The sequence below is a fragment of the Phodopus roborovskii genome, unplaced genomic scaffold, assembly GCF_943737965.1.
Source record: "Phodopus roborovskii unplaced genomic scaffold, PHOROB, whole genome shotgun sequence".
NCBI lineage: Eukaryota > Metazoa > Chordata > Mammalia > Rodentia > Cricetidae > Phodopus > Phodopus roborovskii.
This window is the reverse complement of record NW_026126470.1, coordinates 31,828,735-31,841,098: the sequence shown is the minus strand read 5'-3', so window position 1 is coordinate 31,841,098 and position 12,364 is coordinate 31,828,735. Positions and strand designations below refer to the sequence as shown.

The window sequence follows — 12,364 nt, the reverse complement described above, 5'->3', positions numbered from 1 at the left end:
TTGCTCTATCAGTCACCTGGAATGCTCGGCCGACCGGCAGAAGAGGAAAACTGAGCTGCCCAGTTCTGGAAACTGCACGTTCTGTTGTTGTTTTGGTTTTGGTTGGTTGATTTGTTTTGTTTTGTTTTAGGATAGGGTCTTGTGTAGCCCAGGCTGGACTCAGAGACACTATGGGACAAAGGATGTTCTCTGGCTCCTGACCCTCCTCTCCTACCTCCATCTCCCAAGTGCTGAGATTACAGGTATGTGCCACTATTCCCAGCCTGATGGTTGGATGTTTTACTGAGAGCCACTGATCATTACTGAGACTGCAGTGAGGGGTGAGCAAAGGTCATGAGGAAATGCTCCAACCACTGATAAATGAGGCAGGTCAGCTACAGAGTAAGGGCACATCCTTCAACCCAGGAAGAACTCGGGAGCTTCCTCTTTGCCAGTGTCACTCTGTCTGTCCCATAGACCAGCCATCTCAGCTGCCCCTTAGCTGTCCCAGGCCAGCAGCAGAATCCAGGAGCCAGCAGTGAGACCATTGTACCAGGACGTGATACCTGTGTGCCTCCAGTGACACCATCAAAAATGGGCATTTCCCGGGGCAGCCAAAATCACGTGTATAATTAAATATGGACTTAGAACAGAAATCCTTAGCTAAAACCTTTGTGGGGGCGGTTACCTAAATGCTGTGGGATATTATTTTAAGATGTGTCACGATCGCTTTTTTAAAATATGATGCAAAGATGAGCTGCATTTGTTTAACTCTGTAAAGCTGTGTTATTTTGCCTGTCTAAAACACCTGATTGGTGTCGTAAAGAGCTGGACAGCCAATAGCCAGGCAGGAGAGGGAGAGGCAGAGCTGCCAGGCAGAGAGAATAAAGAGAGGAAAGAGAAGAGAGGGAGGAATGAGAAAAGGAGAAGTTATGGACACACCAGGCACCCAGCCACTGAGCCACACAGCCAGGTACGTGGTAAGAAGAACAGTATATTGAATAAAGAAAGGTAAAAGCCCAGAGGCAAAAGGCAGATGGGATAATTTAACAAGAAAAGCTGGCTAGAAGCAAGCCAAGCTAAAGCTGGGCATTCATAAGTAAGAATAAGTCTCCGTGTATTTATCTGAGAACTGAGCAGCAGGTCCCCAAAAGAGCAAAATAAAAAACAAAAAAACAAAACAAAACAAAAAAAAAAAAAAAAAAAAACAAAAACAAAAAAAAACGTCCAAACGTGAGATTCAACTTCTCGTTGATTTTCCTGAAGAAAGCTTTGAAGGACCTACTTTTAGTTAAAAAGAAAACAAACTGCCATCTTTTCAAAAACTTAAGTCTTGTTAAATTTTGTTAACATCCTACCCGCTGCTCACTGGCCTGACAAGTTGGGAGGGAAAAACACTCTGAAAACCTGACAGGTCTCCCGAGTAGCTTGAAATAAAGACCACGAATCTGCTGTCTCATAACGTATGCTCCTTGTCCCTGAGCTGCTGAAAACGTGCAGAAGGTCTCAACATCGCTGTTTCGGGCAGAGCAGTCTCCGGAATAGCAGAATTGGTTGGCGGAAAGCTGAGCAAGAGGCTTCCTCCGCCTGACCTCCTGTGCAAAGATGCCCAGCATTTCTGACGCACTTTGGAGCCTGCCACTGTGCACCTGCATGCTGAACGGCTTCCTTGATGCAATGTCCCTCCTCCCCGGGGGTCTTGCACCTCACTGGGCGCCTGCCCCATCACTGACAGGGGCCTGTCTCTTCACTGGGGCCCTGCCCGCCTTCCCTCGTGGCCTGCCCCCTCAGAACTCCAATGGCACCCCCATGAAGATACTCATCAGGGGAGATGTCAAATCTGCAAGCTTGTCCAAGCTTGCGACTCTGAGACAGACAGACCCTCCTCTGAATTCCACCAGAGCCCTGGCGTGTCCCCTGAACAACTACGTGCGTGAGGGAGGCTCATTGATAAATTACTGGGATTTTTTTTTTTTGAACCCTGAGAGCAACCACCCTGTTTAATTTTCAACCCAGTGGAACTGTAAGGCAAACACTCTGGGCATTTTTTGTGGGGAGCCCCACCAATGGTCTACCAGGCACCCACAGAGCCCTGAGAAGAAACCCGCCTGAAAAAGGCTCGATCCAGGAGAGCCGCGCTGGCACTGGCCTCGCCTCCCTTACCTCAAGCAGGTAAATCTCTGTATTCCATTCCCACGGGGCTTCCTGGTTGTTGACTGCACTCCTTGCAAACACAGGAACACTTGTGAGTGGACACTCCTGAGCCGGTAACAGGAAGGAAGTGACCCTGTCCTGTCTGTCAGTGGCCCAGGCTACCAATGCGGAGGGTGCAGAATGGTGTGCGCGCCCCTAGCTGCGGGGACATTCCCTGTTAACCATTAGCCAGTCCAAACACAGGAAGTCCTGGCCCAGGCTCACACACAGAGGCGGAGCGTCCACTCTTCCTCTGTGGAGCCTTTTCCGGCCCTTCGGGGTCGGGTCACGGCTGCCCATATCCACGTTCTGTTCTGTCGTCCTTTGCCACCAGCTGGAATCTGACAGGCTCATACAGCCCCAAAGGCTGAGCCAAAATACATTGGCCTGGCCATCCACCTGCCTCTAGTCCAAGGTCTGGTGAAACCGGTTCCTTCCCCTGAGCAACCAGGACAGCCAGAGAAGCAAAGCCCTAGGGGGTGGGTGAGCTGGGCCTGACAGCCTTTAGGAGTATGAGCTGAGGTTCCTGGAGAAAGTTTCCCCTTGCAGATTGACAGGCAGAGTAGGAATCCTTGGTTGTGGGGAGTGAGCATGTTACAGATCAAAACCTAACTTATTTTGGGCTACCTTTAGTTCCCTTGGTAACCATTCATCACCCATCTCTGTGTCTGTAACATCCTTTTGGCTTATCAAGTTTAAAAAAAAAAGCCTTTGGAATTGGAGTTATTAACTTAGTAGACCATTGCTTCCACCAAACTAAGACTGGGATTGTTGTCAGATAGGACCTGAAACCTGTAACAGAGACTTCAGGGTCAACGGTACCATGCCTTCCCAGTGTCCCACCGATGTGTCTGACTGACTCATTGGCTGCCTTTTGTTCTTCGATCTAAAAAAAAAAAAAGTTCATGTGGCCGCTTCCACTATAGAACCTTCCATTCTGGGACTCACATTTGGCTCAGAATAAACTATCCATCCCCTACTCACTCTGGACCTAGAGATGTCTTTTCCCATGGATCACATTCTCCTGGAGCATTTGTCCACTCTACAGCCCCTATATGACCTCTTTCTACTCCGCCGAGACGCCCCCTCTTCAAGAAAACTCTACCTAGGGATCTCTAACAATGTGTCTCGGAAGGTCTGCTGCCCTGCGGCATTGTGTGTGTGTGTGTGTGTGTGTGTGTGTGTGTGTGTGTGTGTGTTTGGGAGATTTGCATCTTTTCTAAGTCTGAGCACAAAGAGAAACTTTAGTGATATTTTCAGCCCTTGCTATTTTTAAATTCACAAAGTTCAGATCTGCATAACGCATATTCATGAGGCATGAGGCTATTCCGATGTTGGGGAGGCTCTGAAGGAAAGTCAGGAGTAAAGGGAAGCCCAGGGAAGCCCCAGGAAGCCAGGACTGAGTTTAGATGGTCAGAGAAGGAAGCTGGACTGAGGATACAACTAGTCAGTCCTGGGGTGGAGGGACAAATGTGCACCAGGCAGCATGTAAGGAAGCCAGGGCCTCTGTGGAACCTGGAGAGGTTAGAAGGCCCCAACTGTGAAGAGGCAGAGGTGGGGTGGGCTTAGATGTACCCACAGAAGGTTCCAGAAGGCCTAGCCAGGCTTGTTTCTATATTTGGCTATACAGAGGCACAGAGGGCAAAGCTTTGCATCGGTACTGGAGTGTAGGGGCATCTGAGTTCTTAGGAAGAGCTGTGGGACAGCGACCATGTCTAAAATAGCAAGGGCAACAAGCATTCTTCAAACTCCGGGTGATTCTGCTCCAGATCACGCCAGCTCCCTCATTAAGTGGTGCGTTAAATAAAATCTTCAACACGTGTCACTCCAGACTTTCAAGACAACCTTCTTTTTTTTTTTTTTTTTTTAACATTTTTTAAAGTGTATGAGTGTTTGCCTGCATGTCTGTATGTGAACTATATTCCTGCATTCTCTACAGAGGCCAGAAGAAGGAGCCAGTTCCCCAGGGCAGGAATTTATGGATGGTTGCAAGCTGCCTTGAGAATGCTGGGAACCAAACCCAGGTCCTCTACAAGAGTAGTAAGTGTTCTTAACCCCTGAGCTATCAGATTCAACTTCACATGAAGAAGAAAGTGAAAACCCACGGTGAGCTCACCATCCCACATAAATAAGCACCGTGAATTTTTAATGAGAAGCTGTAATTATTTTCCTTATTAAAGATCTGATACGTGTTTACTGTAGAAAATAAGAAAAGAGCCAGACAGTGGTGGCTCACACTTTAATTCCAGCACTCAGGAGGCCGAGGCAGGTGGATCTCTGTGAGTTCAAGGCCAGGATGGCTGGGGTACACAGAGGAAAACTGTCTTGAAAAAAACAAAACAAAAAACAAAAGAAAATAAGGAAAGCGAAAAGGAGAAAATGTCTTTTTAATTTCTTATAGTGTTTGTGGTATGGTGCATGTATATATGCGTTATGGTGTGTGTGTGTGTGAGATTGTGATGTGTGTGTGATGTGTGTGGTCTGTATGTGATGTGTGTGATGTATGTGTGTCTGTGTGTGTGTTTGTGTGTGTGATGTGTGTGTCTGTGTGTGTATGTGTGTGTATGTGTATGTGTGATGTGTATGTGTGATTGTGTGTCTGTGTGTATGTAGTGTGTGTGTGTGTGTGTGTGTGTGTGTGTGTGTGTAGACAATTTGCAGGAGTCATTTCTCTGCATCTACCACATGGGTTCTGAGGCTTGAACTCAAGTTCTTGGGTTTATCAGAAGCCCCTGAGCCATATCACTGACCCAAAAAGGAGGAAATTTTTGAAACAGAATATAAGACCACCACACCTGACAAGCACTATGAACAGTCTGTCATATTTTTTTTAAATATGTAATGTTTTAAAATGTAATGGTGTAGTGATTTAGTAACCAGATCCTAACCCTTTGCTATATTATAATCCAGGAGCAGAAGAGATGCCTCAGCAGTTAGCACTGACTGCTCTTCCAGAGGACCCAGGTACCCAGGTTCAGTTCCCGGCAGCTCACGAATGCAAAGGGGATCTGATGCCCACCCTTTCCTTTACTATTTCCAAATAGATTCTAACTTGCCCAAGCTGGCTGAAACTCATCCTGTAGTCCAGGCCAGACCTTGGACTTGGATGCTTCCAGCCTCAGCCAGTTGAGTAGCTGGAATTACAGGTATGCACTGGCCAGGCCCAAGTGTGTTGTTCTTAACGATTGAGCGTACCCTGCCCTCTAGAGGCCGCAAGGCTAGTTGCATGTGAAATAGGTTTCAGCCACTGACCTTTTTGTGAGCTGATGTCATAGGAGAGTTCTAACACTCACCACACCCAGGGCATGGAGATTTTAATCTGTGTGAGTGATGAGTGAATCAGAGAGGAAGGTTCACGGAATGATTTCTGCATAGAAAATGCAGTTGATGCTATAAAGTTGATAGAAAGCTCAGTAGTTGGCAGGAGTAGGGCGAGAGCTGTGTCAGCAAGCATGCAATTTGAATGCATGTCACAGTACAGGTGTTTGCCCAAACCCAGAGTGTCCACCGTGCAGAAAACAAGGTGAGTATGAAAGGCAATGCATTCACCGTCAACACACAGGCCCACTGTTCAGAGGGCAGTGGTAAGAACTGCACATGGAGAGGGCCAGGGTCTATGACTCTTGGTGTCCTCTGCTCAATTTGACTGTGAACATAAAGCCGCTCTAAAACGTAAAGTTTGTTACCATGTATAAGGAGCAAACAGACTTCTTTCCCTTAATCCTCCAGGTATTTGGTAGCCACACCTGCCATCCAGCCTTCAGGGTCAAGACTAAACACACCTGAGCCCAAGTCTGTTGTTAAAGATGTCTGCTACCAAGGCAGAAACATCCCTTAGCAGCCAAGCTACAGACTTACAGGTGTAAGGACAGTTTTGAACTCTCTGATATTGAGGCAAGATGAAATAGACCCCTCGTTATGGACCCCGACGGCTAGCCTCACACTAACTTTGTAGCCAAGACTGACCTTGCTCCTCCATCTCTCCACCCAGCTCTTATGTGGTTTGAGCACAGGCTTCAAGCTCGCTAGGCAAGCACTCTACTAACTGAGCCACAGCCCTAAAATTGATTTTTTTTTCATAAATCACTGTGAGGTCTGCAGTATTAGCAAATGGCCTGGTCCTTGGCAGACACTGCTGATTTAAGAAGCAGCACTTGCCATCCTTTCCACCAGCAGTCCTGGACCACTAACAACATCCACTACCAGTCCTGGACCGCTAATATACCCATGTAGCCACAAGTTATGCATACGCTTCTGTTTTCTCATGGCATTATTTTTTGAGTAGCTAACTAGCATTTCTGTTTTATGAATATAGCAATTGCCATTTAAAAACCAGTATGTCCTCCTATATAGTATATGGAAAAGTATAGTTGTTTAATTAAAATATTTCTAATAGTTAAGATGTAGGCACAGTTGAATGCTTTAGAATAGTGTTTTTTAAATGACTATTAAAACCATTGTTCTATACCATTAAAAACTACTCACAAACACCGTTTTAATGGCACCATAATATTATGTGACATGGTCACAATGACATTATAATGTATCACAGGGACTATAGGAACACCCATATGGTTCAGCATTGTGCTGTTCCCAGTTTCCAAAAACTAACACTGAGATGGGTGTGTATATATTAACAAGGTGGGGGCTTCATTTTTGTGGGTTTTTTCTTTATTTTGCATTTGCATTTAATTAGAGCCATATGTCAAAACACCGGGGATAGAATTAATTTCCTTCCCAGCCCAGTTCCAGACCCACCTGAGTGGTTTGAGGTGGTTCATCCCATTGCACCCTTGGCAGAGCTACTGGCATTATTTTTTCTGAGTGTGGCATACCCAGTACCAGGCTCATAAATCCTCCTATAGCCGTAAGTTTTAAGAACGCCCTCTGCCCACACCTGGGAGGACCATAGACCAAGGCTGTGTGGCCTTGGGATTGCAAACGCTGCATCCTCCCTTGAGAAGCTTGGTCTTTAATGGATGCGCCACCGTTAGCATCAACCTCGTCACCAGGGGCATAACCAGCGCCGTTGGTGGCAAGCAACAGAAAATTCCATCTACTCCAGCACCACCAATCTTGGTGGCTGCAGAAACGAACAGTCTGTCAACAAAGTAGCCTAGGAAGGAACAATAGGCGAGTCCTCTAGAGTAACAGGCCGACAGGACACGTATGTATATATAGGGCTTTCTTTGTTGAATGATAGGAGTTGGGAAGTACAGCAATGGCTGTCTGCACCTGAGGAGGCTTAGAACCCCATAGCTGCTCAGTCCAGGAAGCTGAACCCTCAGTAGACCCAATTGAGCAGTGAAGGCCTAGAACCCCGTGCGGGGAGTCTCCAGTCTTCAGCCCGTTTGAAAGAAAGGCTAGAGAAGATGGACTCTGATGGGGTAGCAGCTGGAGAGGCTGCAAGGTCAAGACAAGCGCAGGCAGTTAAACTCTGCTCTCTCATTGGACCGCTCTGTCTCTAGGTTGCCCATTGGAAGGTGCCTGCTCGGAGGGCGGGTCCTTCCCCATCAGTTAATCTCTTGAAAGGATTTTACAGATGTACACCTACAGGGAGTGGGGAGGAGGTTAAGAGTGATTCTGAATCCTCCCAAGTTGGCAGTCAAGGCCAACCATCTGACACTGCTTGATGCCCTTCTGTTTCAGAGGGTCCCATTTCTAAGGAGGCTCAGTCACAGGGTTGGACTGTTTTTGTTACTCTTCTGTTGCTCTGAAGAGGCCACGCCCAAGGCAGTTTATAAAAGGAAGAAGTAAGTGGGAGGCTTACTCACCATTTCAGAGGGTTAGTTCATGACCATCAGGGCTGGGAGTATAGTGGCTGGCAAGCAAGCGGGCGGGTGGGCAGGCAGGCATGGCGCTCGGGCAGTAGCAGCGGCTCATGTCTGATCCATAAGTTGCAGCCAGGCTTTGAGGTTTCAAAAGCCCACCTCCTCCAATAAGCCACACCGTGTGATCCTTCCCAAACAGTTCCACCAACCAGGGACCAAACATTCAAATATGTAAGTCTATGGGGCCATTCGCATTTTTTAAAAATGCACTAGAGCCAGGCTGGTGCAGCCAAGAAGCCTAGTTATGGTGATCTGAGGGCCTTGGTCTATCTCCATGTGGATCCTTCCACGAGGCTGCAGGGGCTCCTTCTCAGCATGGAGCTAGGTCTCCAGGGCCATTTCTTCTGAGATGGAAGCTGCTAGACTTGCACCACACATGTGGTGCCCACCCTGGGCAGTTCCCAGTCAGTGCCTTGAAATTCTGGGGACCACAAGTCTAGGCTGCTGTGGCTTGGTTCTCTGCTCAGAGTCAGTGATGGCTGGTCTTCTGTCAAGACAAACTAGAGTTAGCTGAAAGGAGGGAATCTCAATTGAGAAAATACCTCCAGGGCTGGAGAGATGGCTCAGCCGTTAAAGGCTGGGCTCACAACCAAAAATACAAAATACTTCCGTAAGATCCAGCTGATTGATGGAGGAGGGCCAAGCCCGCGGTGGGTGGGGCCACCCCTGGGCTGGTGGTCCTGGGTTCTATCAGCTGAGCAAGCCATGAGGAGCAAGGCAATAAGCACTCCCCTCACGGCCTCTGCATCAGCAACTGCCTCCAGGACCCTGCCCTGTTTGAGTTCCTGTCCTGACTTTCTTCAGTGATGAACAGTGGCTATGGGAAGTGTAAGCAGAATAAACTCTCCCCCCCCCAAGTTGCTTCTGGTCATGGTGTTTCATCAAAGCAGTAGTAACCCTAAGACAGGGTCTTATAAGAATTTGCCCAGGTGGTGGTGGCGGCATGTGGCTTTAATCCCAGCATTCAGGAGGCAGAGGCAGGAGGATCTCTTTGTTTGAGGCCAGACATCATTCCTGTGAGAAAGCCATCATCCTTGCTGGGTGAGAGTCACCCAGGCTCCGTAAGCGGTAAACTCATAGGCTCCCCAGGTTGGATGTGGCACAATCATACCTAGTTTATCACTGATGCCTTGGGAATATGTTTGCCTTTGTCTCCCTGGGAAAGAGTTGAAACAACATTGGTGTTTCTCCCCAACCCCACCCCCCCTTCAGATCTTCCAAGAGAATGTATTACATTTGGGGACTTCTACCTGTCCCCTGGCCCTACACCAGGAGCTCCCTCGTTAGGTAGTTATCTTGAAAGTCTCACACAGTCCATACTCTTAATTGTCAAAAAGCAAAGCGAGAGTTGGCCTTGAGAATATTAGGTTTTCAAAGGCAAAATGTGTTTTGAAAACAAAAGAGAGAAGGCCATAGGTTGCCTTTGGGACCTCCTAGTCTGGTTTATTCTGTCCTATTTTTACTGATGAATCTTGCCTCGGGCACACCACACAGGTATGCATGCCGAAAAACGAGCATGCCATCCTTTTATGGCCGTAGGTACTTGCACCAGAGCTGCTGGTTGCTGAGGAAACAAAACTCTCCAGATGTTTTTGTTAGCTTCCAAGGGACTCTTCTTGTTTCTGGGGAGGAGAATTGAATTTACTTTGGCTTCAAATAGAAACATCCATCAAGCAAACCGTTATGAGCTGAAATACAGACGAGCGAGTCTTAACCGCCAGTACCTGTGGATGTCTCCTTATTTGGGAATGGAGTCATTCCTCACTAGTCGAGTTCAAACAAGGTTATTATTAGAGTGAGCCTCAGAGACACAAATAGGAAAGACCATGTGGGGAGACCCCCAGAAAAGCCAGGCAGTGTCAGATAGAGACTAGAAAGAAGGTCTGTGTCGCCAGAAGCCTGAAGATGCCCAGAATAACCCTTCCCCTACAGCTTTGGAGGGAGTGTGGCTCCTGACACCCGGATCCCTGACTTGAAGCCTCCTCATGATGCATTTCCTCCGTGAGAGCCCCTGGGTTATGTCTCTTGGTTACAGCATCCTCTTTGTAATGGGGCTACTGGCTGGGAGGTGCTGTCCATTCTGAGGGCAACCTTCCCACCTCAATGCATACTCTCAGTAAATATCCTTGACCCACACCTAGAGGTATTCCTTCTAGATGATTCTAAATCCCACCAGGCGGATATGCAGCTACCATATAGAACAGAGAAAAGAGTAATATCCAAGTGGTCTAAAACCTTGTCTCATTTGCTCACAGCCTGACAAGATGCCACGGATGTTTCGTGTGCAAATATCACCTGTGGCTCAGGGTTAGTCTGGGCCACGTGCAATTCAGACGTAAGGGAACCTTCACTGCTCTTGAGTTCAGTTTCGGGCACCCACATCAGCAGCTCACACGCACCTGTTACTCCAGTTCCTGGAGTTTTGGCACCCTCTTCTGGTTTCTATGAGCACCCACACATGGTGTGCATACACACACAGAATTGATGATAAAAATCAAATATCAAATGCTATTTTTAAAAGGAAGAATCTTCAGGTGACAGACTTCTGCATATCAAGTATGATTCTCTTCCACAGAGAGGGGGCCATAGTCAGTGACCCTGATTGAGGTCACAGTTCTTGAGGCGACTACTCCTCCTCCTCTGTTTCTGCCAACCTCAGTTCATATGGCCACATTAAAAAATTAACTAATTAAAATAAAAAAAAATAACATGTCTTCAATCTCTCACTTTCGTAAAGGTTTCGTTTATTCTGATTGTGTTTGTTTGTGTGTATAGATGCAAGTGTGTGTGTGTGTGTGTGTGTGTGTGTGTGTGCACACGCGCGCAGAGGCCAGATGTTGACATCAGGAATCTCCCTCCATTATTCTCCACCTTGCTTTTTGACACAGGGTCTCTCACTGAACCTTGCGGGTGCTGACTGACTAGACTGGCAGACAGTAAGTAAGCCCTAGGGATCTGACCCCAGTGCTAGGATTACAGGAGCAAGCTGCTGTACCTGGGTTCCATATGGGTATTTGCTGCTCCTCTGAACATTTGAAAACAACCTTAGGTAGTCACTAATGATCCGTAATTATCTTCCCCATGGTTTACCTGGTGGTTCCACAATCCATGGGAGGTCATTAGTGAAGTAAACCTAAGAGTCAAACCTTCCAGCGTTTGAAATGAGCAGCGTGTTCACTGACTCAATGGGCCACTCTTCCCTCTCCAGGGTGCAGTTGTTCTCGACGGGAATTGTCCACGCTTGGCACTCTAGGGATTATTAATTGTTTTCCACTTTCCATTCAGAACTCTTCAAGTTAGTGTGATGAGGCTACTGCAGACAAGCATAAACAGGCACAGGTTGGAATGCAGTGCTTTACTGATGCCACCAGATGGCACTGCAGGGTGAGAAACTAAAATTGTGCATAGTTTTTTTTTTAATGTATATCCGTGTGTGTGTGTGTGTGTGTGTGTGTGTGTGTGTGTGTTTCTGTATGTCTGTGTGTTACACACACGCACGAGATGAAGGCTACAGGACAACTTTGTGAGGCATCCTTGGTGATGGTGCCATCCTTAGAGACAGGCTCTCTCATTGGCCCAGAGCCTGCCAATTAGGCTAGGCTAGGGAACCAGTGAGCCCTAGGAATCTACTTCTGCCTCCTGAGAGCTGAGTATACTAGCATGTCACCACACCTGGCTAAGCTGGGGAACCAGTGAGCCCTAGGAATCTATTTCTGCCTCCCCAGAGCATGTGACTACACCTGGAATTGTGGGGGGGGGGGTCTGGGGTTGGGAGGTCACACTCGGAGGTCACACTTGGGTCCTCATGCTTGCAAGACAAGCACTTTACCAACTTAGCCATCTCTGCAGCATTGAAATTTTAATTTAGTAACTTCCCTGGGCCGTTTCCCTCCCTGTCCCCAAAACACACACACACACACACACACACACACACACACACACACACCATATTTACACACACACACCACATTTACACACACACACCACAATTTACACACACACCACATTCTGTTTCATTCTGTGTGAACGGGTGAGCCAGATGTTCTGTGAATGCTCACCCTAAAAACACAAGCTATAGACTCCACTTCTATAGAAAAATCATGAATGACTACCCACCAGCTGTGTTTAATTTTTTGAATATTAAGAAGTGTGTTTCTGCTTCCTTTCATGATGCAGTTCAGTACTACCTGGGGCACTCTTTGTACTCATGAATACCAGGTGCCTGTTTCGAGAATGTGTGTGGTGTACCTTCAGGCTCTGGTTAAATGCCACATCCGTAGGTAGCAGCCTGGGCACCAGCAGGTGCCGTAGGGAAGTCCTTTGGTCATTGTGATATACTCTCAGAAGGAATTGTGGGACCC

The 12,364-nt window shown here is 47.4% G+C and overlaps 1 protein-coding gene across 2 annotated transcripts in view; it reads right to left on the bottom strand.

Moving 5' to 3' along the window:
- Positions 1-2,401, bottom strand: part of Igsf5 (immunoglobulin superfamily member 5) — a 40,506-nt gene extending 38,105 nt beyond the window's left edge. The window contains exon 1 of one of the 2 annotated variants that reach the window (XM_051191951.1): positions 2,143-2,401. The gene's annotated coding sequence lies outside the window, so the exon portion shown is untranslated. The remainder of the gene's footprint in view (positions 1-2,142) is intronic. The other variant, XM_051191950.1, reaches the window with a different exon arrangement.
- Between the last annotated feature and the right edge of the window lie 9,963 nt (positions 2,402-12,364).